Source organism: Pleurodeles waltl, chromosome 10, assembly GCF_031143425.1.
Source record: "Pleurodeles waltl isolate 20211129_DDA chromosome 10, aPleWal1.hap1.20221129, whole genome shotgun sequence".
Taxonomy (NCBI): Eukaryota; Metazoa; Chordata; class Amphibia; order Caudata; family Salamandridae; genus Pleurodeles; species Pleurodeles waltl.
The window spans coordinates 201333973-201360616 of record NC_090449.1 but is presented as its reverse complement, the minus strand read 5'-3'; positions in this window follow the sequence as shown (position 1 = coordinate 201360616).

Sequence of the window (26644 nt, the reverse complement as noted above, 5' to 3'; positions counted from 1 at the left end):
GTCACACCCCAGCTCTCTTTGTGTGTGTGACTGTGTAGAGGGAATGCACAAAGCTCAGCTGTCACCCACCCAGACGTGTATTCGGGGACAGGCAGAGCCACAGAATGGATAAAGTAAAAGAATGCTGACTTTCTAACAGTAGCATTTTCAGACTTACAATTTAAAATACGACTTCACCATAAGTTGTGATTTTAAACTGTGAGTCCAGAGACTCCAGACGCCAAATTTCTATTTCTTTCCAATTAGAAGCTACACTTGAAGGTTGCTTCAAGGTAAATCCCAACGTTAACCTATAAGAGATATATGCCTTGCACTAGTGAACACAAATGTAATAGTTTTTCATTCTCACAACATGTTAAACTTAAAAGTACATGCCCAACCTTTTAAAGACACTGCAGTCTGCTCTTGGGGCTAACTAGGGCCTAGCTTAGGGGTGAAGTATATGTAATAAAAAAGGAAGGTTTGGGCCTGGCAAGTGGATACTTTTGCCAGGTTTAAATGGCAGTTTAAAACTGCATACAGACTCTATAGTGGCAGGCCTGAGACATGTTTCAAAGGCTACTGTGATGGGTGGCAAAACCAATGCTGCACGCCCAATAGTGGTATTTAATTTACAAGCCGTTTGCACATATAGTGCACTTTTAAGCCAATGTCAACATGTTTTAGAGTACTGAGCACCTACACTCTAGTACTGGTTAGCAGTTGTAAAATGCATCAAATCCTAAAGCCAACAAAAATGAAGTCTGCAAAACAGAAGGCCAGAGGGCAAAAAGTTAGGGGAACCATGCCAAGGATGCTAGGTCTAACACTGGGTCACATGACTAGATGCAGTTGTCAGCTGGCCTTTGTGTATTCCTCCCAGACAGCTTCATAATAGAGAGTGTGGGCGTTGGCAGGATGGGCTATCTCTGACTTGATAGGGGCAGAGCTGTCACTTGCCACACTTGTACTTCAAAGGCACTGCTTCAGCGCACATACAAATTACTTCATACTTAGCCTATTTTGCCCCTAGGCAGACTGGAACCAGGGCATGGTGGCAGAAAATTCCAGACACCTCAGTAGGTGGAGACTACAGAAGTTTATCTGACTTCAAAGAGGGAAGCGGATATAAATATTGGACCCACAGACCCACTCTTCAGATCACGTCTAGAATAGTGGAAGACTCAGAAGAAGGACTGCTCTGCTGCCCAGCTGCTTTGGTTCCCTGCTGCCTAAGTATGAAGGATTGGGCCTGCACCCTGAACGCAGGAACACCAGAGTGACTTCACGGACTAGTTGGCTGGCCTCCAGGTCAGAACGTCAGGGCCAGAAAGGCTCTAGCCACCTTGAACCATACACCAGGAATCTTTCCGAGTCATAACTCCCAAGTGGTGCCTTTCCAGTCATGGACACTTGGAAGTGGGAATTAAGGTGCTCTGCTATCCCAGCTGTGGTACACACTAGAACTGATGCAGCATGACACAACCAGACACTGCACATGCAGCTCTGCATCTGAACTGACGGACTGCTATGCGACTCGCATTGCAGCCCTCGCAGCTCCTCCATGGAACCAATGCATCCTGGCGCAACTTACCATGGATCTTGCATCCCAGCCTTTGCAGCTCTTAATGCAAAGGCTGGGCTGGGAACAAATGCAGTGTGACGTAGCTCAATGCAGGACACAATATCACTCGTTTGAATCACCTCTGCCGTCACAATGCCCCCATCAAGTACATAAGGTACAGTTCTCAGCTGGCCTAACCTGGTGGCTGTATCTGGTCCGTGCTCCATTATGATCAGTCTGAACTTGTGACTGTCTCTGTCTGGTGCAACCAGATAACCACAGTTGAAGTTTTGGGATTCTAAGCACTATTTCTACCTAAAATTGCATAGCTCTGATTCTACTGATTGGATTTTTGTTGTTCTGGCTTTAAATGAATAATTCAAGTGCACTCTATTTTTCTAACTTGGTGTCTGATTTTTCTGGTGTTGTGTTTTCACTTTATTACTATTTGTGTGCTGCATAAATACTTTGCACTAAACCTCTGAGTTCAGCCTGGCTGCTTGCCTGCCAAGCCTCCAATAGGTTAGGCACACATTAAATTAGAGTCTTTTGTGGTTCGCGCTGATGGGATTTATGAATGTTGCTTGAGAACCCAATTTCTGACATTGGTGTTCTGTGGTGCAAAACAGCATTTGTGTTTGTGCTGTACCATACAGTGATTAGTGTAACACTAAAATCCTAGTTATATTATGTGACAGCAAAATTGACTTCTTTTCAAATTCTTCTTATTTTTTGTTTGCCTATTTACTCCCTTTTCTAAATGTAAGTTCCCTACCTCCTTTTCTGTCTCCAATGGAGACAGAGCTGCTCAACATTGATGACTTCACTAGGGCTGAGCTGCTGAGGCGCTGCAAGGAGAGGGAGTTGAATGCAGGAAAGAAAGCCTCAAAGCTGGACTTCCAGATAGCCTCATACACCTGTGAGGTCAAAAGGATACAGGTCTCCCCAGAGGAGCAAGAACATGGCAACCCTAAGGTGGAGGGACTAGATTTGAATGAGGACGACCTATCCATAGGTCCCAAGGAAGAACACACCTTGTCAGTTGAGGAGAGGAATTCCCTGCTGAAGCAAGGTGTCCTGCCACAGCTTGTCCCCTGAAGAATTGGCAGACAGGAAGGCTGAAAGTGAATTCAGCTTGCAGCTGGTCAAATTGCAAATGGAGGAGAAGCTGGTTCTGGAGGAAAAGAAGCTGGCTCTGGTAGAAAAGAGGCTGGCTTTGGAGAGGAGGGTAGCTCATGAGAGGAGCCTGAAGGGACTTGACATCCAAGTCCAGCAAGCAGAATTAAGCAACAATGGTGGCAGCAATAACCCAGTGACCATTGGAGACAAGAAGATACATTTTCCTAAGAATCTGGTGCCTACCTTTGCTGTGGATGACAACATAGATGAATGGTTTGAGGCATGTGAGGTTGCCCTGACGATGTACAGGGTCCCTGGGGAGGATTAGGTGGCAGACTTTGGAGACAAATTCCCACTGAGGGGAGGGATTTTTCCTTAGCCCTCAGAAAATGGGACAAGATGTGGTATTCCCTCATGAAAGACACTTTTACTAGAGAGTATGGGCTTATCCCAGAGAAGTACAGGCACATGTCTAGAGATAGCCATAAGTTGCCCTAACAGCCCTGGTTGAATTTTGTGGCCTGCTTTTGTAAGGTACTGGATGACTTGTTGGAAGGCAGTGATGTAAGTGATTACCAGAGGCTGTACAATTTGTTTGCCAGGGAGCACATGTTCAGTAACTGTTTTTTAGAGCTCCACTAATACCTAGTTGATAGTGCGCTCTCTGACCAAAGGGAGCTTGCTAGGTACGCGGACCTTCGGCTCTGTAGCGAGGTCGACAAGAAGGTATCCAGAGGTGACCTCAATAAGGGTGGTTTAGGTTCCCATTAGCAGAATAAGGGGGAGGTCCCAGAACAAGGTAGCATGAAAGAGTTTCCATGTCCGTTCTGCAAAACAGGGTGGAAGTTCTGGTGGGCAGTGGCCCAGGGCTACCCATGTCCAACTTTCTCAGCTTGGACTCTGTCAGTCATAAGAAACCACCCACTGATGGAAACTCTACAGGTGTAGCCAATTTGGCCTTAATGGTAATTAGTCCCTGGGGGAAGGTGATAGTCCACGCCCTACTCTCCCTCAGTTGTGAAGTAGACCCAGAGGGTGAGCTGGTGATCCCTGAGTGTGAGAGTTATCACTTCCACCAGATCTTGGTGAATGGGATCCCTGTCAGTGCTCTGAGGGACACAAGGGCTACCCGGACCATCATAGGGGAAAGGCTGGCTTCCCCAGAGCAGTACACAGAACAGGTGTGTAGGTTAATTCAGGCCCTGAGGCTGGACTTTTTCCACCCCTTGGCTTTGGTATCTCTTGACTTGGGTAGGCTGGTGACCCAGAGGAGGATCATAATTAGTCCACAGGTTCCCATTGACAGCATTTTGCAAAATTAGTTGCCACAGGTGTTAGAGGAGCTGGCAGGGGCTGTCGCTCAGGGCACCCTGAAAGCTCAGGTTTTTTGGGGTACTACTCCCAAACTGAAGATACAGATACCCAGGTGGAGGAGTGGGGGGGGTATGAAAGGTTCACCCATGACTTCTGTTCAGTATCAATTTACAGGCTGGAGAAGCAATCTCAGGCTACCACTCAAGGACTGGTGGGATGGAGAGTGGAGGAAGGGTGTCTAACAACAGGGGCTGTTACACCCAACTGTGAGACAACCCAGAGGTCAGAGAATCTTTAGAAGCCCTGGGACCTGGTTTTTGGTTTGGGGACAGGAGTCTGATCCAAGGAGTTGAATTGAGCCCCATCACTTTGTAGGCCATAATGGTACTGCCTGGCTACTGGAATGCATGTTTGAGAAAATTAAAGTTAGGTGATGCACATACCGGATCCACCAACCAGATGAAGTGTTCCCATGGGTCATTCCAGAGGCTCTGGAGGGTGTAGACAGAGGGATTCAATTGAATTCTGAGAGGTGCATAGAACTGACATATGAACGTTTTCTATGGGTAAACCATTTTTATTTATCATTCCAGTTCATCATCTGCTATTGTGGGATGGACAAAACTACTACTCATTTCTCTGATTACCATTGGCATATAATAGACTATTTAACCAGGTCACTGTAACAGTAAATGTGCAAGCCATTCTGCCTGTCAGTTCTACTTTTGAAACCACATGCTTGCTCACTCGCACGTCAGAGCCAACCAGGAGGAACGAAAAGGGAAGAAGGAATTCTTGCCTAGTGTCCTATAAAAATCTCTGCCTGTATGCCAACAGAACACTAGAACAGTTGACCGTCCTTCTTTCTATAAGTCTACTGTCTATGATCTAATACCGAGAACTGGGAAAAGTGGCTTATTTTTATGGTCCATAAAACAATGACGGTTCTCAAAAACAACAGCGACCCATTTGCCAATGTTAACCTGGGTTTACAATTATATCACAAGACAGCGGTTCTTGTTGTGAGCAATAAAATTATATAAAGAGAAGGTTCTGTGTGCCCTGAATGCTTATTCATACATGATGGCCAAAACAACCTTATGTCCGTAGTTTAAATGTTATAACACATGAAACAACATGATTGTTATAAAACTATTGCAGCTGTTTTATTATAAAAACACTTCCCTGTCCTTTATACATTAGAGGGAGATTCCAGCCAGAGAACCATGACTGTATGCTGATTGCTAAATGCTTGGCTACAGATGCTAATGCAGAATTCAGGCCTTTGCTCAGGTATGGGGGACGATGTCTTCCCAGGGGAACCTGAAGGGCATAATTAGAGCTTAACACGCTGTGCTCTATTATAATCTAGGTAGGAATTAGTCTATTGACTCTAGTGTCAACATTGTGGCGTTATTTTTAAGATTTACTCTCTTCATCACAACTCTAATCCTGTTATGTTGTGTTGTCTTGGTTATTGCAGCTCATGCTATGCTAAAAAAGATGCAGTCGCTTCATTAAAATCTTATTGAACCATATACTGCCTCTGTTTGTCATTATGTACATGAGACTAATGTAACTGATAGAAACAGATATGACCTGAGTGACCACGGCTTCCCTGGGAAACCATTTTTGTCATGCGATCGGCTGCCCAATCATCCCTGCTCTTGGGAAGAGATGAGGTACTGCTAGTTAGCTAAAGCAAAACCCAGATTGGAGCAACAGGTGTCACCCGCAGTGGGTCAGACTCAGTCTCCCACATGGCAGTCGATTCTGTCGCTCGAAACCCAGTAGTCTTGTTACAATAATGAGAGTCTACGTGACACCACTATATAGGATATCATAAAAACAGCAAAAAGGCAGAGTGTAAGCAGCCAATTGCATGCCTAACATGGTTAAAATGTCATCTAAAACCTAACATCCTACATCCTACTTCTTTACGCTACACTAAAAGAGTATGAAAAGCAGAGCAACTTGCAGTCTAGAGTTTCAAAGGGAGAGCCAACGCACTGCGTACTTTGTTGGCAGCAAGGGCTGTTGTTATCATTGGAAAGTAGTGTTCCCTGCCAAGGGCACACGCTGTATTAGCAGCCTTCCTATGGGCTTTATCAGCACTGAGTGAGATGTAGCATCTTCAAAGTCTGCCAGCCGTAGGTGACACTCTCTTCAGCCAGAATCTCGAGCGATAATCTAGGTGAAGGACTTCTCCTCTTAAGTGATCAAATGGCAGTTCTTAAATGCCAAATCTTACCATAGATTGGAATTTCTGACAGAAGAGCATGTCAATTCAGATTATAGTATTTTTACAAAATCTAGGTGCCTGCTCTTATTTGGCCTTGAAATGTTGACAAGTAGGCACATGAACCAGACCACATCAAGTGTTATATCTATGGCATCAGTCGAAAGCCCTAACACTGTCACAGTTCTTAAAAAGATAAGGTTGGACGACATTTGCATTAAATGGCAGACATAACAGTGATCCTGCATAAATTGAGAAAGATGGGGACATGTTCTAAAATGGCGATGTCCATTGCCTAAAATGGCAACAGACATACCTAACATGGAGTTAGATGAGCCGGACTTTAGGGGCTTTACGACATTGTGTGTCATTTCGATTTAACCACTCCTTGACTCCTTTCTTTTTTTTGATTGGGATTTCTTTTATTTCAATCTAGTTTAATTTATTCTGTATTTTTTTTTAGATCCCTCTCTGTGTCCCTAATGTTTCTATTGGAAAAATCAATTCACCCGTCATGAACTCTCCATCAAACCCGACTCCAAAGTACGTGGTCAGGCAGGCTCTGAAACCTAGACTACTGATTGACAGGTTACAGATGTAGAGCACATAGCAGGCAGACAAAAGTGTGAACAGGAAACTCAAGTGAGTTCCACAGATAGGCGCAGCAACACCACAATGGTCCCAGGAGATTGGCCCCAATAAAGCATTTATTGCCAGAGTGGTGTGCGCATTCCCAAACACCATAAAGTCAGATGTCACATGTAGTTAGGAACACTCAGCCAAACAGAACATAGCACACAGAGTACATGCAGTGATCATGCACTCCTCAGGCCAGGCATCTGGACACATTATCCACTGGCCTTTATTGTGTCCATGCAAGATCGCAGTCCACTTGCATTTGCTATCAAAACCTTATTTAAGACTCCAAGAAAACTGTTTACATTCTTGACCAAGAAAGGAATGTTTACATTGTTTTATGGTATTCAGAGAAATGTATAAAACACAGCTCAGAGCAATTGCACTTTGAGACAGTCCTCAGAACCCAGTTTTTTAATTATTCTCCCAGCCATAATGTTTAATTAAACAAACTATTCCTGCTTTGGCAAATGCCTCTTGTATTTTGTTTTTTCAAGGTTAATTTCCATTCGAGCAACACTAATACCGTACTGTAAATTTGTAATCAATCGTAATAAATTAAAGTAATTAATACACTAATTTAATTATCTTTCCCTTGTTGTTTTTCTACTTATTAAATTAATTTTAAAGTAACTGTATGATATTCATTATTTACAAATATTCTTAAAACTTACACCATGGGGGCCCCCGTATGCCGCTTATTTCTATAATAATACATTGTTTTATATTCCTTATTTAGTTGTGTTTTTTAACTGTAAGTTTTATTTTTATTGCTGTTTATTTAGAGGTGATGGAGCCCCAGTAATGTACTCTTTTGCTTACATTTTTAAATGTAAAAAAAGTAATTAGGGTAATTACATCGAGTTATTCATGGTTAGATTAAATACAGTAGATAATCTTTATAGTATTATGATACCCCTTATCATATAGTTATGAAGCAGATGGTTAAAGCATGAGAAGAAATCCCAGTGGAAAGAGTATGATAAGGAAACCAATGTGAGGTAATGATACATTCCCCTCTTGATAATACTTACAGCGGGGTTTCAATGTATTGCCAGCCCTGAATGTAACACAAGCATATTAAAATGGTAGTGTAAAGGGCAGATATCACAGCCATGATGTGAGCTGTGGCTGATCACCCACAATTCACAGAGAGATTATTTCGCAGAGGTAAGAGTGGTGGTTGTAATAAAAATGATATGGTCCAAGTTTATGAATAATTCACTCAGTGCTGAGCAGCAACGAAAGTTGCATGAAATGGAGAGAGCAGAAGAGTACCATATCTACTAAGGTATGGCGCTTTCCTCTCTCTCTGGGCTGGCTCACTTTGGGCTGCCATGCACCAGAGTACACACCCTTGGGCCATAGAGCAAGGGTGTGTGCATTCTGTAAGGGATATTTTTTGTAATGGAAGGGGGCTCTTGTGACATTCTGCAGTACACATAGAAAGTGCCTCTCAAGATTGATTTAGTGCCGGAAGGTGTGCATTTCCTGCACAAAATCCTGCTTGCAATGTAGACACCTTTGCATCATAATGCAAGGGTGCCTGCATTGGCGTTAGGCAGCCAAAAGTGCACCAGCACAAGGAAAGGTCTGGAATGTGCTGTATAATTTTTAATATGCTGCATTCCTACCCTTTTCCTTTCATGCATCGCAGTGCAGCAAAGTGACTTGCTGTGTTGCGCTGTGTGAAGGAATGACAATGCTGGGCAGAGGTATCTTCAACCAAGACAAGCTGATAAAGCTTAGTATGGCTGATGAGAAGCCACTTACCTGGGTGCTTCACGGTGCCCATATGTATTGAGGTTGCTGGTTTTCATTTAACCAGACTGACACCCCATCAGTAGGGATACTCTTAAAGTCTTTAGGCTTGTTGCACCAAAAGATTTCTTCTTGTTTGTATTCTAGGGTTTTCAAGTACTGGTTTTAGAGATCTAATGACCCTTGATGTCAGTGGTAGGGGTTTCCCCACAACTGATGCAGCTCTTCCACATTATCCCAAGCCACTCCACTAAACGAGGATCAGACGAGCTGGTCAGCAGTTCTCTGTGGACCTAGGCATTCTCAATTCTCCTAGAACCACTTTTTTCCAAAGGTAAATTGCGAATCAGCCAAGCAGCTGTCCACAAAAGTGTAAGGCCTAATTTTAGTATGGAGGTCATTTTGTTGCACTAAATGCTTATTTATACATTATGGCAAAAACAATCTTATGTCCTTAAAATAAATACTTTAAGACATGATATAATTCAGGTGTCATCTTGGTTCAGGAAGAAAAGAGTGTGTAATGTCTCCCCAGTGAAAAGGAAAAACCTCAAGTAGAAAATATACTGAAAAAAGTGAAATCGTAACAAATGTACGTTTAAAAACAAACAATTTGTAATTTAATTTGAATTATCAGGCATATATGTGCCCGCATTCTTACCTAATCCAGATTTTTGACAAGTGTCTTTACTATCAGTATTGTCGGTAGTGTTTTGACGCCTTTTAAATTGTTGCGGTCTTAACAGGGTATTAATATTTAAGAAACACCTTGTGGGGGACGGAGGCCACTACAGGATATCCGTGATCAACTGACATCTAACAGCTATTCACATCATAGTGGGTGCGCAAGTGTATGAAGGGTACCAATTTGACACTGAATGTTACGATAAAAGTTTACCTACTCACTGGTGTAATGGACCCATGAGTGTGTACGGGGGGCAGCAGGCTAGACAAATAAGTGCACTGGAATAAAAGCTGGGGAAATAGCCACGAAAGTGCCGACATGGGCTAATTGAGTTGGTGTATGTATAAAGTTTTGCCGATGAAGGACTAGGAATGCCTTGTCTCTTGAGCATCTGAATCAGCAAGAGCCGCCTCTTTGAAATAATGGCTGAATGACTATTGGAGCACTGCACCACCACTGCCCCTGATTGAATTAGATGCTATTGAATTGCGTTACTTTTTTCATGGAAACCTGGTGCAAAGTGGACTGGTGGCATTTACAATCCAACACAAATACACATAGGCTTTAGATTGCAACAAGAAGTAATGTAAAGCTGTGCAGTGCGGAATGGTTGTACTCTTGCAACCACTCAAGGTTCAGACACACATCTCTTCCTTGAGGCAGGCATAACAAGGATAAATGTTTTATTTTCTCCTCATTTTTCCCTCTTTGCATGGGTCTTGCATTCTCCAGCACACATACAAAGAGGGAGAAGCCCTAAAGCATAGCTTTTCTACTTGAAAGGACCCTGTCAGAACAAAAACTATGCTCACTTCAAAGCAGACACCCTTGCAGAATGCATTGAAAACTCAAAGGCCCACCATCACAGTCTATCCATTTCCATAAGACTTCTGAATTTCTTTTTGATAGCTAATGGCTTTTTTAGTGCGAACTGTACCGTTTGCAGCAATGAAATGAATTTGAATATTTTAGGGGGGAGTCAAGAAATATTACAATTACAACTGCAGTTTGGAGCTTTGTACATTTTGATTTCACTCCAAAAATGAAGCATTGAATAACCACAGGAACTTTAAGATGCAGGTGAATAAGCTCTACTGCAAATATCTGTTCACTATAATGAACAATGCCTACTGACTTTTAAGTATTTACCTGTAGTACTGCTCATGCTTTGCTGAAAGAAATAATGGTTAAAGAGACGTTATAGTTAGGTATTGGAATGAGGCACGAGCTAATGTTAAAAAAAAAAAAAAAACACTGAAATATGTGCGGTCTCCTTGCTTGATTTTTAATTTCCCCCCTGGGTGCGCTAGATCCTTAGTGGGAAGCACTTACAAATATAAACGTAGCTGCTGCCCAGTTGAAGCTCTGCTTCTGTAAAGGACAACCCCTCTCAACTTCTTGAACTTATTCAAGGAAAACAAGGTTCTTTTCTCTGCAGTTGAAAAACCATCTAAAAAATTGATGGAAGTGAAAGCAGCTTTGCTTTATTGGAGCACAATCTCTTCTGTAGTGACTGTGACAAATGGAATCTTTCCTGTCATCTCCTAGTAAGAGCAGAGTCCATCTTTTATTCTTTCAGTACTTATGAGTATGCAAATGCACATAATGACCTCAAAGCGTCACTTGTTTGGCCCCGTCCTGTATACGTTAGTGGTATACAACAATCTTCCTGTCTTTTTCCAGCTTGATTTCCAGCTTACTAAAAGGACCGAGAGAGTTCATGATGCAGTGGAATGTGAGCACATCTCCACCAAACAAAGAAGTACTTACTTCATATAATTAAAAGGAAGTGCCCATGTTTGGGGGAGATTCAACTCCTTGTGGTCTTGCAGTCTTTTAAATACGAGGATTCATGCTGGCAAAGATTTCAGTATGATGAAGCTTGAGGAAAAATCACATTGCCAAAATTACATTACACAAGGTCACTGGAAATACTACCTCACGGCCCTTAGTGCAGCGATAGTGTTGAATATGCACTATACATTTACCCAACAAGGTAGCACTTGCTAATTAACCTGTAGATAGTACACTGGTTGGGTAGACATTTTGCTCAAACTGTGGATTCTCCTTGGATACATAAACAGGTGAGAATCCATTCTAAGACAGATGCTCATTTCACAGAAATTAAACCTACATTGGAAGCACTTACAAATATAAACATAGCAGATGCCGCAGTTGAAGCTCTGCTTCTCTATAAGACAAATCCCCCCAACTCTTGAACTTATCCAATGCAAACCAAGAGTATTTTCTCTGCAATTTCACATTGATAAACAATATGAAATACTTGATGGAGTTGAATGCATTGATACTCTATTGGAGTGCAATTCCTTTCTGTTGTGACTGTGACAAGTATGTTCTTTCCTGTTGTCTCGTGGTGAGTGCAGATTCAATCCTTAATTCTTTTAATTACTATGAGTATGCAAATTTGCCAAATGACCTAAAAGCATTGCCAATTTGGCCACACTCTGTATACCTTAGTGGTATGCAACAGCCTAGCTCTGCCTTTTACCAGCTTGATTTTCAGCTAACCAAAAGGCTCCCTAAACATTTGTGGTCCGGAGGACTATGAATAAATCTCCACCAAACAAAGAAAAACGTACTTCACATAATTAAAAGGAAATACCGTTGTTTGGTGGTTATTCAACTCTCAGTAGTCTTGCTGTCTTCTCTCTACAAGGATTCATGTTGGAAAATAGTTCAGTAAGAAGACGCTTGAGGAACAATCACATTGCCAAAATGACACAATTCAAGGTCACTGGAGACATTACCTATGACCTCTTCTTGGATAAATAAGCAGGTGATGATCCATTCTGGTACTGATGCTCATTTCACAGAAAATAAACCTCAACGGGAAGCACTTACAAAAAATAACATAGCAGGTGCTACATTTGAAGCTCCGCTTCTGTAAAGGACAAATCTTCCCAATGTCTTGAACATATTCAAGACAAAGCATGTGTGTTTGTTTGCAATTTCATGTTGGAAAAACCATCTGAAAACCTTGATGGAGGTGAATGCATTGTTGCTCTGTTTGAGTGCAATCTCCTCTGTAGTGATGTGACAATTGAAATCTATCCTGTCCTCTCCTGGTGAAAGCAGAGCCCATCATTCATTCTTTCTAATTACTATAGTATTCAAATGTGCAAAATGACCTTAAAGCCCTTCCTGTTTGGCCCCATATACTTTAGTGGTATGCAAGAGTCTTTCCGCCTTCTTCCAGCTTAATGGGCAGCTTACCAAAAGGTCCCCCAAGTGTTTGTGATGCAGAGGAATATGAGAAACAAAGAAGTGCTTACTTCATATAATTAAAAGGAAGTACCCATGTTTGGTGGAGATTCAACTCTCTGTAGTCTTGCCGTCTTCTCGATATGAGGATTCATGTTGGCAAAGATTTCTCTAAGAAGATGCTTGAGGAACAATCTCATTGCCAAAATTACACCACACAAGGTCACTCAAGACATTACCTTGAGGTCCTTTACACAGCAATAGTGTAGAATATGCACTATATATCTATCCATTGAGGTGGCACTTACTAATTGGCAAAACAGTGGACTCTTCTTGGATAAATAAGCAGGTATCAATCTATTATGGCACCAATGCTCATTTCACAGGAATTAAACCTCAACGGGAAGCTCTTACAAATATAAACATAGCACATGCCCCAGTCGAAGCTCGGCTTCCGAAAAGAAGAAATCCTCCCAACTTCTTGAACTTATCAAATGCGCAGGAAGCATGTCCCCCTCCAGCTTATAAATATAGCCGGGCCTCGGAAGATGGGGACCTCGGGCCAGAGATCGGTCCGAGGAAGGGGGTGCATGCCCCCCTCCCCATTTTACAATAAGACCAGGTCCTGGGAGATAGGGGTCACCAGGCCTGTAATACTGCCAGAGGGTCAGGGAAGCCATGAGCCTTGCTCCCCTTCTAAATATGGCCAGGCCCCAGGAGATGGGTTCTCTGGGGCCACAAATCGGCAGCTGCATTCCCCTCTCCCCATTTAGAATAAGTCTGGATCCTTGGAAATGGAGTCCCTCGGGCTGAAATGTGGCTCGGAGAAAGGGCCATACACCCCTACTATATAAAATGTGGGGGGGGGGCTAAAAAATGAGATCCCTGGGACCACAATCGGCCCAGGGTAAGTGTCTCCTTCTAGGTTGATTGCCTTTGGAGAGTTGGCCAGATCCTGTCACCAATCTTCCACCATGCACGGCTGAAGGCCATGCGCAGCATAGGGTTGGCTGCATGTGGCGGATTGGCTTCAGGGCCTGGTCGCAGGTCAGGCCCTGTGGTCACCCCCCACTCCTCTGTGTTTAAAAATGTAGAAATAAACTGAAAAAGTGATACATTTATTAGCAAATGATTACTCCTTTGACCTCCCTTGTTTTAATACGGCCCCTTGACAGACCTGTATGAAACCGAGAACACCTAGTGTAAGCAAAATCCCTGTCAGTTTTGGTGAGGAAACTGTGACAAAGTTATTAACATATCAAAAATAAAAATACTACCCCATTAAATGTAGATTCATAAAATTGATTAAAAAAACATGGTGAACAGGCATGTAACCCTGGCCTCTTTGCCCTAGTGCATGTAAAACTGTTGTACTGACTTTTATTTTGGTCCTAGCCTCATTTAAGTTTACAGAAGCCTAGGCCTGACTCTGGTAACACAAGGTCCAGATCCTGTTCTTGAACTGAAAAGGCATACTGTACTTGTCCTCACAAGGGCAGTAAGATGTCCACATCCAGTGTTCATCACATAAATCATGTGGTAGCGTACTGTGTTATTTGGAATTATATTGTTGTAGGAGGCTGGCCTGGTTTGTAGTGGGTACCTTGGGTACATACACCTTACACCAGGTTCAGTTATCCCTTATTAGTTAAATGTAGTAGTGCTCTAGCAGCGTAGGCTGATAGAGGTAGATATAGCAGAGCAGCTTAGGCTGAACTTGGAGACATGCAAAGCTCCTTCAATACCACTTATAGTTATACAGTACTTATACACAAGTAAAGACAATACTCAGTGTTATCAATAATAAAGATAGTTTATTTAGGTGACACAAGGCCAAATTTATATTAGAGGCAATACTCCTTCTGGAGGTAAGTATTATACACAATATATACGCTAGGCACCAAAATAAGGTAAGTAATTAGACATAGGATAGAACAAACAATAGGAAATGCTATAGAATGCAATGGGAGAAAATAGGTCTAGAGGCAACACAGACCATATACTAAGACAGTGGAATGCGAACCACGAATTCCCCTCTAGACAAGTGTAGTGTGTAGAGAATCGCTGGGAGAGTAAGAATACAGCAAAGGTAAGTAAAATACCCAACCCCAGAGCCCAAGAAAGTAGGAGTTAAGTACTGCTAGTTTCCTTAGTACACACTACAAGTCGTAATTTGAGATATTGTAAGAACCAAGCAAGACTGCAAACAACAAATGGTGGATTTCTGGACCTGAAGACCTGCACAGGAAGGAGACCAAGTCCAGAAGTCGGACGAAGTTCCAAGAAGGACAGGAGCCCCCGCCAACCCAGAAGAGGGTGCAAAAGAAAAGTCCCTGGTTGGACGAAGACTGCAGAAATGCACCCAAGGAAGATGTCAGTGGGTTCGTGCATGATGCAATGGATGTCCCACGAAGAGATGTTGGATACAGGCGAGATTTGGCACTGGATTCGCCCAACAAGCCTTGGTTCCAGCAAAGTCACATTTTGCATCAACATGGCGTTGTCTGGACCCAGGAGGGACCTGGGGGCCTTAACTCTGTGTGGGAGGAAGAGGGGGCTCTCAGCACTTCGGAGAGCACTCAGACGACCAGCCAGCACCCACAGGAGTCCCAGGACATGGGGACAAAGGAGGTGCAAAATGCGGTTGGTGCAGCACTACAAAGGAGGGTCCCACGCCGCTGGAGGTCAACTCAGTGAGTTGAGCGTTGCAGGATAGAGTGCTGGTGACCTGGGCCAGGCTGTGCATGAAGGAATTTTGCAAATAGTGCACAGAGGCCTCAGGAGGTGAAGAAGACATGGTGCACAGGGGTACTGTCGTACTTGGGGAAGGCAAGGTCTTACCTCCTCCAAATTGGGACAGCAAGACCTCAGGACAGTCTGTGTCGAATGGGTCCACCACCTGTGTTCCAAGGAGCACGCTCGTTGCCAAGAGAGGAGTCCAAGAGAACCGGTCGTCAACTTAGAAGGTGTCTGCTTGAGTAGGGAAGTGACTCCGTCACTCCACGGGTGAATTCTTTGGTCCTTCTGGTGCAGAGTGATGGATAGGGAGTCCCCAGAGTGTGCACACTATGGAAACGGTTGCAGTTGCTGGCTGGAGCTGAAGTTGCAGAGGAAACGTAGCCCTTCTGGATACTTTGTTGCTGTCACAGTGGTTCCTGGAGCAGTCTGCAGTCGATCTGAGGTCAGAGGATGAAGTAGTGGTTGCACAGAATTCCTGCTGGAAACTTGCAAGTAGAATCTGAAGGGAAACCCACAGGAGAGACCCTATATAGCCCTGAGAGGGGGATTGGCTACCTTATCAGGTATGGACCTATCAGGATGGGTCTCTGACATCACCTGCTAGCAATAGCCACTCAGACGCCTTCAGACTGTCATCATACCTTGGAAAACAAGATGGCTGACGTCTCGGACACACTGGAGGAGCTCTGGGCACCACCCCTGGAGGGGTGATGAACAGGGGAGTGGTCACTCCGCTTTCCTTTGTCCTGTTTCACGCCAGAGCAGGGTCTGGGGTTCCCTGAACCCTTGTAGACTGGATTATGCAAGGAGGGCACCATCTGTGCCCTTCAAAGCATTTCCAGAGGCTGGGGGAGGCTACCCCTCCCCAGACTCTAACACCTATTTCCAAAGGGAGAGGTTGTAACACCCTGCTCCCAAAGGAAATGCTGTGTTCTGCCTTCCTGGGACTGAGCTGCTCAGATCCCAGGAGGGCAGAACCCTGTTTGTAAGGTGGCAGCAGCTGTAGCTACATTGCAAGCCTCAGAGAGCTGGTTTGGCAGTACTGGGGGTCCATGATGGAGCCCCCAGGATGCATGGAATTGGCGCCCCAATACCAGATTTGGAATGGGGGACAGTTCCATGATCTTAGACACCTTACATGGCCATATTCAGAGTTACCATTGTGAAGCTACATATAGGTATTGACCTATACGTAGTGCACGCATGTAATGGCGTCCCCGCAATCACAAAGTCCGGGGAATTGGTTCTGAACTATGTGAGGGCATCTTTGCTAGTGCAAGGGTGCCCTCACACTTAGTAACTTTGCACCTAGCCTTCATTAAATGAAGGTTAGACATATAGGTGACTTATAAGTTACTTAAGTGCAGTGAAAATGGCTGTGAAATAGTGTGTGCACTATTTCATGCAGGTTTCAATGACAGGCCTTTGGAAGGGTTTTTCTGAGCTCCTTATGGGTGGCAAAAGAAATGCAGCAGCCCATAAGGATCTCCTGGAACCCCAATGCCCTGGGTACCCAGGTGCCTATACTAAGGACTTATAAGGGGGGTCCAGTGTGCCAATTGAAATTGGTAGATGAAGTCACTAGCCTATAGTGACAAATGTTAAAGCGGAGAGAGCATAAGCACTGAGGTTCTGGTTAGCAGAGGCTCAGTGACACAGTTAAGCCTACTGACAACACACAAATTGGGCCACAAACTATGAGCACTGGGGTCCTGGCTAGATTGATCCCAGTGAGACAGGCAAAACACACTGACTTATAGGGTTTTCACCATGAGCACTGGGGTCGTGGCTAGCAGGATACCGGTGACACAGTAAAAACACACTGATACACTCACAAACAGGCCAAAAGTGGTGGTAATCATGCTAGAGAGAGGCTACTTTCTCACAATTGTGAACAGACCTTTTTCTTGCATAAAGGTCAGGCAAGTCTACTGGCTCCTCTCAAGTAAATGTATGTTTTTTTGTGAAAGCCAGAACCTTGCTCTGGCAAGTTAAGTGCTTGTATTTGCTGTGAGTATGTAACACATTTATGTCATTATGACTCTGTGTGTTGTATAAGTGAATACTGAAGCCAGGAGGATCCATTTTAGATGCGCCTGGCATTATTATGGTCCATGATAGAGGATGGTGACAGATTCCTCCTACTAGAATTTAGGAATCCAGACAATGAAGTAAGGAAGGATTGAGACAGAGCTATCTTTAGAAATTCCATGAAGATCTTGTTAGCAAAGGGCTGCTGATTAGTCCTTCCTGAGGGTTGCGTTTTGGTGGCTAGTAGGGGTAGCACTGTAGTTTCTGTTGTTCAATGTGTGGAAATTTCTAGGCAGGGCCTGCACTTTTGTCTGTCCTTAATTACTGCTTCAGGAAGGCTGATGCCAGCCAGGTAAAGAGATCTCACACTTCACAGTGCCCATGTTTTCGATACTCCTGTTTGAAACCATCCCTATTGCTACCTGCTGTGAGTCATCAGTTTGTACAAAGGCTATGTCTAGCGAGCAGTCTTAGAATTACATTTGTGTTAGGACCAACCCACACCAGTTATGAAACTTTTAACAGTGGATCCACATCACATGTGTGGACAACGTTCATCAAAGTGGGATCCAAACCACTACTCTTTGTTTCAACCCTACGTTCTCCATGACCAAGGACGGAGTTGTTTACAGAGTGCCTGAAGAGCTGCTGTGCAGCCAGGACTGGTGGTTGCTTGACAGCCAGACTCTCAGAAGTGAGAAGGCATACCTGATCACTCCACTTTCTATTGGAGGAGCTGATGAAAAGCCTTTGCCCCAGTTGAGAGAGGATAGAAGTGTGCCTGGCCACGCAGGAGGGAACTCTGTCCAGGGGAATATTCCCAGCATGTTCCTTGCATGTTGTGCATCCATTGGAAGCTGACTTGTTCAGCAAGCCAAGCCAGGAATGATCCATGTCTCGGAGGGGTCCTCATGGTCATCAGAACATTTTCCATATGAGCTGGCTGCATTAGAGTAGTATCACGTGACATTTTTTACTCAGGCTTATGAGACTGGTGAGGAGACTGGTGCCGCTGTTGAGTGAAAGCTGTGTCTCTGCCAAAGTAGGAAACCTATATTGGCACGGAGGCTGTAACTGGACACAACAAAAGCACTGCTTAAAACTGCTTCCGGGGTGGGCAAACAACCCCCACCCACCCATGCTCAATGCCTTTGGCTCCCAATTCAAAGGCCTTCCTTACTTGTGGGTTAGGTGCAATGGTCATCGAGTCAGACTGCTATTGGCATACTGTTTGAATAACCTCTACTGTTCAGCAATCAGAAGTTCTTTCAATATCAGTACACCATTCCACACATCCCACATGTTGTAAGTAGATGCATACCAACATGGATGGGGTAGACAGCCTGCCACAGGCACGTAGTACTTTTATTCTGCCACAGGTATAGAAGGAAACATTTTCAACATCCGAATTTAAACACCGTCAAAAGTTCACAATACCTTCTGTATGTCCACTTCCTAAATTGCAGAAATGCATACTCTGATACTAGCTTTGGAAAAACGCCCCAGGGTAGCACACTTTCATAGCTTCACATTCAGCTTTCCGTTTTCAAGGGGTTGATGTAGACTTAATACATCGGCAGCTATGTTCCCTTTAGGCTGCGAACGCGCACAGTCTTGCCTTTCCCTGCACCCAGACTGTCTCTGTGAGCGCCCTGGCCACTTCCAGGACCAAAATTGATAATAATAAAAAGACATTTCGCCGACCTGAGCTGGTGTGAAAAATCCTATTTTCTGTGCTGCAGGAGGTCAACGACACGCACGAAAGACAAAGAGGCTGCAAGAATAGAGCATTTCAGGAGGCCGAACCGAGGCAGTGTGTAATAAACGCCTTGAACTTGATTATTTTGTTTAAAGGCTTGGCAAATACTTTTTTTTTTTACCTAGCCTCTTTTTCATTCTTTATCATATCAGAGGCCCTTCAAATACACAAGGTCAAGATGCCTATGAAGCAGGGCTAGTTTTAGGGTTAGCTGTGTGATCAACAATGTGCAGGCAACAGTAAAAAGGTCAAGATAATGCTGGTGATTAATGTACCTGCTGGAGAGTGATCAGAGATTTGTCTATTGGTAGTTTTGACTCATCTAAGGTAGTGCCATGGGTTAATTGTCTCCTGCGAAGAACTGCACCATGCAAACAGAACAGTATTTATATGGATAGCTCAGTTAGTTACTGCTTTTTTTACAGAGATTCTTTTGTTACTTGCAAATCACAAGTTACAATCCAAATATAGCACAGTGACCTACGAATTAGCAAAGCTGCTTGCACACTGCATGGTATAGGTTAGAACTTTGTTTTGTTCACTGTTTTTTATTATCCTAATGTTGCTAAAATGGGTTTTGGGTGGAAATAGACTCTGATTAATAAAGCTAACCCCAACTACTGGGGCCAATCCCCACCGTTGTGGTACGTTATAAATCCTGAGTTTGTGCTTCTCCAGACCAAACACACTTAAAACATCCTGCCTACTAGTTTGAATGACATGTGATTCCCACACCTTATAATCCTAATGGTTTTATGTAACATTTTCTTTGGATTGATTTACACATGTATGACTCATTGTCTCTGTATAATGTGTGTGTGTGATGCTAAGTGCTCTAACACTCTACGCTGGTGTGAGTAGTGCTATACAGCAATTGAAGGTGTGTGAGAGAGGGGCATTCAAGAGATGAAGGATACTCTTAGATGGTGGTAGTGAGCGACTCCATGAAAAGGAGGTCATTTGGGAGTCGCCAAAAAAGATTGTCGCACTTGCGCCACGACTGGCGCTATGGAAAGAGTGTGTTGATCTCCGTGGAAACATACCATATAAACCATGATCTCAATGTCTGATAGTGCTGCTTTTTAGAGATTTGCACTTATCTCAATCCCCTTAAGACAGTTTGCACTTTTTCTTTTTGTTTTTTAACAAAATGTAAACAATTTGCAAAGGGTTTAATAGTGCCCCCTCAATTGATGTGTGAATTTATGGTTTCAATATTTGATTTTTGAAACAAAATATATAACGTTTTTATTTAAAATTGAATAACTGTTTTCATCTTAATGTATAATTATCATTGTTCTTGGCATTTGTCTGGGTGGGCCCTGCACATCTGCAAACAGCCACAGCTAGAGCTGGAAGAGCACAGCTCCAAGATCTGTTTGAGCTATGTCCCACTTGGGAAGGGGCTGGGAGGTGTGATCAGTCAATGCTAAAAAATTAGGGTTTTGTCTGAAAAATGAATCATGTTTCCCAAACAATTCTCCCAGAAGAACAGAAGTCTAGTCCAGGTCAGTCTAAAACTCCAGATTCCTACCCTAGTCCTACTTTTAGCACTGATGTCACTAAAGCTCAATTAAAGACAGCTGTGCAGTACAAGGCAATATTTGAGTAGGTCTAATAAGGCAGGCCCTGCTTAGAGCTTCCCAGTTATGTCTAATCCACTGCTGAGGCTTCGGTCCCAACCTCTCTCCTGAGGGTGCCCTTGACTCAGCCACCCACCTCACCCTACTACGTCTTTTCTCCCACTGCCAGCAGCATCTCGCTCATGCACTATCTTCCCTCCACTCCTCAGAGTCCATTATACTTAAGGGTATCATAGAGGGGGATGGGAGAGGACAACACATGTGGGTGGTCTTGGGAAGAGTTTCAGTGTCTTGTGGCAGCACCAGACCCGCAGAGGGCAGGTTGGGGGAGAGCTCTGTCATTGGGATAGTGAGCCAGATTATGGAGAATTTTGGGATGTAAAGTAAGCCTTTCATCTGAGGGCGATAGACTGAGCACCAATGATCTGGATAACAGTTCCTCAACGTATAACGTTTGGCTGTACGCTTCTGTGCAAATGAGAATGAGTAGCCAGGCATACAATATTCCTTACCCATATGAAATAGATTTCCAACCTAGAGGTAGAGTTTGGAAGGCTGAGGCTCAGAGAGTGGCATGTCAGCACAGAGGCAGGGGTTTGAAGGACTTATAGACCAGCTTGCAAGGGTCGCAGAGAAGAACTCAGAGTGCATGGGGACATCAGCACTGGGCTCTGGAGGGCTCAGTGAAGGAACCTTAGTTCAAATGGATAGAGGTAAAGCTCTGTGAAGAGGGGGGACTCAGCACATGGGTCCTTAAGGCAGATGTGCACCCCTACACACTGCTCTTCACGTGTTCCATCTGGTGAAATGCAGGGTATGCATGTGCACACAGTGAGTTTTACTTGGATAGAGGGACCTTCTGAGGCCTGGCAGAAACCGAGGGTACGCCAAGATGCATTGTTGCCAATGGGAGCCGGCTTGCAACATTGGCCCCATATACCTACAATGGTTGGAAGCCAGAAACCTGAGGTTAGGAGGTGCAAGTTTGGGCCATGTCGCATCAGAGCCAAAGGCTACTCAGAATAGGGGAGGTCATCAGCGATGAGAGTTCTCATCTCAAATGCACAGGCCAAGCATTCATTCACCGGGTTTGTGGAGGAGCTTGTCATGAGGTAGAAAAGAAATAGGACAAGAGGACAGGGTGGAATTTTATATATAATATGAAAAGGCAATGGAAATGAAGAAAAACAGAAGGTTGGAACTCAGTTGTTCTGGATCGAAATAAGTTGGGAGGAGGCGTGGGCAACTATGAAGGAGTGATATTGAGGAAGGAAATAAGAAGAAGCACAGAAGGGTACAGTGAGAATGGGATATGAAGTAGAGAGAATAAAGTCAGGAGAGACCTAGCGTTTTAAAATGGACAAAGCATGTAGGAAAGCCAGAATGATGATAAAGAGGGGAGAGTAGAGAAAAGGAGAAAAGTTAAGAACGGGGACTGGAAAGAAAGAAAAGGAAAACAGAAAAATAGGAAGGACATACTTAATAGAAAGTCGGAGAGGGACGAAAATTTGGAGGAGAGGACGAAGGAAAGAGGGATTTGAATGTAAAGAGAAAAGGGGGTATGTATGGAGAGGATGACCTGTGGAAGTGATATAGCAAAAAGGAAGATGTGAATAAGCAAGAAATGCTGAGAAAAAAAAGAACGGGTTGTGAAGCATAGAAAGGAGAGAAAAAAGGAAAAATGAAAGAAGGACAAAAGGAACAATCGGTAACCAGAGGGGAGGCAAAAGAATTGAAAGGGACAATTAGAAGACTATCAGGGCAACATCAGTGCACTAGTTCAATAGGGTAATCTCTTACGTAATAAAATTCTTTAGTACAGTAGGTCAGTGGTTTTGCACATGATTGCTGCCTAAGAGCTGTCATCTTGGGTGGGGTGTTTCATAGTTGTGTTCTTCAACTGTAAAACAATGAAAACTTGAGTAAAACAGATTTAAAAAAAGGAGATAGGTAGACAAAGATGACAACCAAAGAGGTCAGAGATAAGGAACTGGAAGAGAAGCATAGTCAAGATATTCATTTGATAGAGAAAGGGAAGAAGGATAGAGAGGACATGGAGATTGGAGAGAGTTTGAGGAGGAGAGAATGGTAGGATTTAGATTGAAGAGAGGGGAGGCAGGATGAGGGAGAAGTAGAGGAGAGTGGAATGGGAAAAAGAAAAGTGGGGAAGGTAAGAAGATGCAAGGAGACAAGACAAAAATGTTAGAAAAATAGAGAAACGAGGTAAGGTCAAGCAAGAGAGATAGACTGGAAGTGGACAGAGATAAGGAAAGGTGCGAGGAGGAGATAAGAGATTCATGAAAATAGCAAAATAGCAAAATAGCAAAGTGACAGGATTGGTACGTAGAATGATTAGGGTTGCAAGATTCAGTATCACCAGTGCTCAGAGGTGCAAAGAGCTCACTGCGACCCTGCAACCCTGTAATGCAGTGGTTCCCAATCTTTTGACGTCTGTGGACTCCCACTTTCTCAATACTGGAACCCAGGGACCCCCACTGAATCATTAATGGAATCTGCAGACCTCCCACTGGGTCATTACTGAAAGCTGGGGACCTAATCTGTTAATTTTATTGAATTTCCTAAGCAGTCGCGGACCCACTGAGGAGGCTTTGTGGACAGTTTGAGAACCACTGCTGTAATGGATCTCTTTTAATACCAAGCCAAGGGAAGGTCAATATTTTTCTGGTTTAAATTAAGGCCAATGATACCTTTGCTGTGCCAATGAATTTGGTAGCTTGAACACAGCACATACTTGCATACTTAATTGTTGCTTTCTTCAGTGCATGCCGCCTTGACTGTAATGCACAAAGCACCTTTATTGCCGCACATAAAGGAAAACAATTAGAGGGAACATTGATAGCCAGTAATATAGTGTTTTAGATAGTAAGGGGACAATTAAGGCAAACCTACTGTGGGCATGAGTGGGGTTGTTTCAGACATTCCTAAAGCCAGGACTTCTTGAAATGGACTGTTTGTCAATAGCAGAGACTCCCATGAAATTAGTACTTACCCTTGTAATAAATTATAGGACATTTTCTCTATGCTAATGCACAGTCACACAGTCGACAGAAATTGCAAAACTGACCCAAAATTGGAAAAAAAATAAAATAAGCAAAATAGGAAAGATGAATAGCTTGAGAACCCCTGGGAAATTACACTTACCAGAGCAAATGTGTTGTCTGCTGCTCATTTCTCAAAAATATTAATTTCAGTTCTGAAAATGCTTGCTGTAGGAAAAAAAATATCTTTCATCCAAAACCATCTCAAGTCCCCAGAATGAATGTCTCGTTTTAGCTTTTCTCGATTGTCAGTCAGTTTTAATCTCCTAGCTGGAATCTCCTTGCATTAATGAATCCCCCTTGCTCATTAGAAAAAAGGAGTTTTACTCCTTGCAAACCGATTTGACCTCTCCCACTGCCTTAAATGGAGTCAGTGGGCAGTGCTAATCTACTAAATGAACCCTGGTAATAACCAAATAGTGATGTTTTTTCAACACATCCAAGGTGGGTCTCATTTTCTATATCATTTTCCGCCAAAACCTATCATTGAATTTTTCCAAGCCTGACTGCTTCCGTGAAGCAGATAAACAGTCAGCCTATTCACGCCTGGGACACCAATACTTTTCCCTTTGCTGACTTAGAAGCCTACCAGTGTTTAACTTCTTTTAGATTGCTGCAAGATCTTTAAATGACTTGCTTTTTTGGTATATTGTATATTGTGCATATAAAAAAATTATTTAAAAAACTATAAAAAAATCCCCAAAAGTATTAAACATTGAAAACACTTTATAAAATTTCCAGCAGCTACAAACCTTGAAACTCACTTGAAGCCTGAATAGAATGATCGTGCATATTATTTCCAATCGGGTTGATGTGTCAATGTCGAGCCTCACAGTCGTGTCCTTTATCAGCGTCAAACTCTTTTGTAATTAACGTAATGTGTTGAACCTCACAGTCTGGGCCTGCATCATCATCAAATCCAAAATACATCGGCGTCAGAGGGCACTCTGTCAGTTCTGAATGGTGCAAAGACTCAGATGCGTCGGTTCTTGCAGAAAAGGCACCTGCAAACCCGGTTCCAAGACCCAGGACTGGATTGGCACCTCAGGAAGTGTAGGGCTCACACATGGCAGAGTCCAGGAGCAAAAGCCGAATTTCAGGCAGTCTCTGATGTCTTGGAGACTCCAGGGGACCAGTGGCAAGCCAGCAAGCCCTTGGAGGCACTCTCGGTCAGATGAGAGGGTGCAGTCCTTTCTCAAAAGGGCAAAGATTAACAGGCAGCACGATAGGTTATTAAGGCGGAGAGGTGTCCTTCTTGGAAAGCAATACAGCAGCGTGGCACTATTTGTAGCACAGCAGCCCTTACTCCAGGCAGAGTTCTTCACAGTTTCAGTAGTGTACTGGTTTTGTAGGGTCAGACACCCAGTTCTTTTGCCGAAATGTGCCTTTGAAGTGGGGATCACTTAAAAAAACAAGTCTTTGAAGTTCAGAGGCCTTTTCTTCCTAGCCCTGGCTCCAGACCACCAGTAGGGGGTAATAAGCCCTTTACGTGGGGACAGACACTTTCCTATTCAAGTGTGGCAGCTCCCCTCTACCCTTCCTGCCCAGGAAGAGACATCAGAATGAAGATGAGTGCTAAGACACACCTCACCTTTCTGTGTTTGTGGTTGTTTAGAGGAATGCACAAAGTGTAGCTGGCGCCCACTCCAGACATGTACTGGCGACAAGGCTGCAAGGCACACAGAGCAGTAACAGTAGAAACATGCCTACTTTCTAAAAGTAGTTTCCTAAAATAATAATGTTAAATTCAAATTTACCAGTACAGATGATTTATCATCACAATTCCAATAGGGTGAAACATGATGTAGCTACTCCTTTCTGATCATGAATTACAGTTTAAAAGTATATTAAGGAATTCCATATGCTGGCCAATGAGAGTAGTAGGCCTCAAACTAGCAAAAAAGAACTATGGGAACTTTTCACTACCAGGATATGTAAAACTTAAAGGTACATGGTCTGCCTTTTACTTACATGGCAAACTGCCCTAAAGGTTACCCAGGGCCTACCTTAGGGGTGACTTATAAATAACAAAAGGGGACTTTAAAGCTTAGTACAGGGTTTAAATGCCATGTTGAAGTGGTAGTGAAACTGCACACATAGGCTTTGCAATGGTAGGCCTGAAACATAGTTAAAGAGCTACTTAAGTGGGTGGCACCATCAGTGCTCCAGGCCTACTAGTAGCATTCAATTTACAGGCCCTGGGCACATGTAGTGCACTTTACTAGGGACTTATATGTTAATTAAATATGCCAATTGTAAATACATCAAGGTTACCATGTTTAGGGGAGAAGCACATGAACTTTAGCACCGGTCAGCAGTGGTAAAGGACTCAGAGTTATAAGTCCAACAAAAATATACAGCAAAAAGATGAGGCAAAAAGTCAAAATGTTTGGGGGAAGACCACCCTAAGGCTGACAGGCCTAACACTTACCTATCCCTAAACCCTGAAAATACCATTACGACCCCATATCCCTACCTACCCCAAGCCCTAAAAATGCCCTTACCCCCTATACTCTAAGCTACCTCTAAATCCTAAAATACCCTTACCACCCTGTACACCTACCCATGCCTAAACCCTAAAATTACTCTTACAGCATTATACACTCTGGCCCTAACCCCTAAAAAGACACTAACCAACCTATACCCTTACCCACCACATAGCCCTCCTATAAAAATACCATTACCACACTATACCCTTACAACACCCTAAATACTAAAAATACCCTTACTACCCTAAACCTCTACCCACCCGTAAACCCTAAAATTATCCTACAAAAATAAACTTTAACCCACCCTTAGCCCTAAAAATACTCTTACCACCCTAAAGCTCTTCCAACCCTTAAAATCTAAAAATACCCATCACCTTACCCATAATCCTCCCAACCCCTAACTCAAATTTAATATATATTCACACACACACACACACACTCAACTTAAATATACTTACCTAGTGT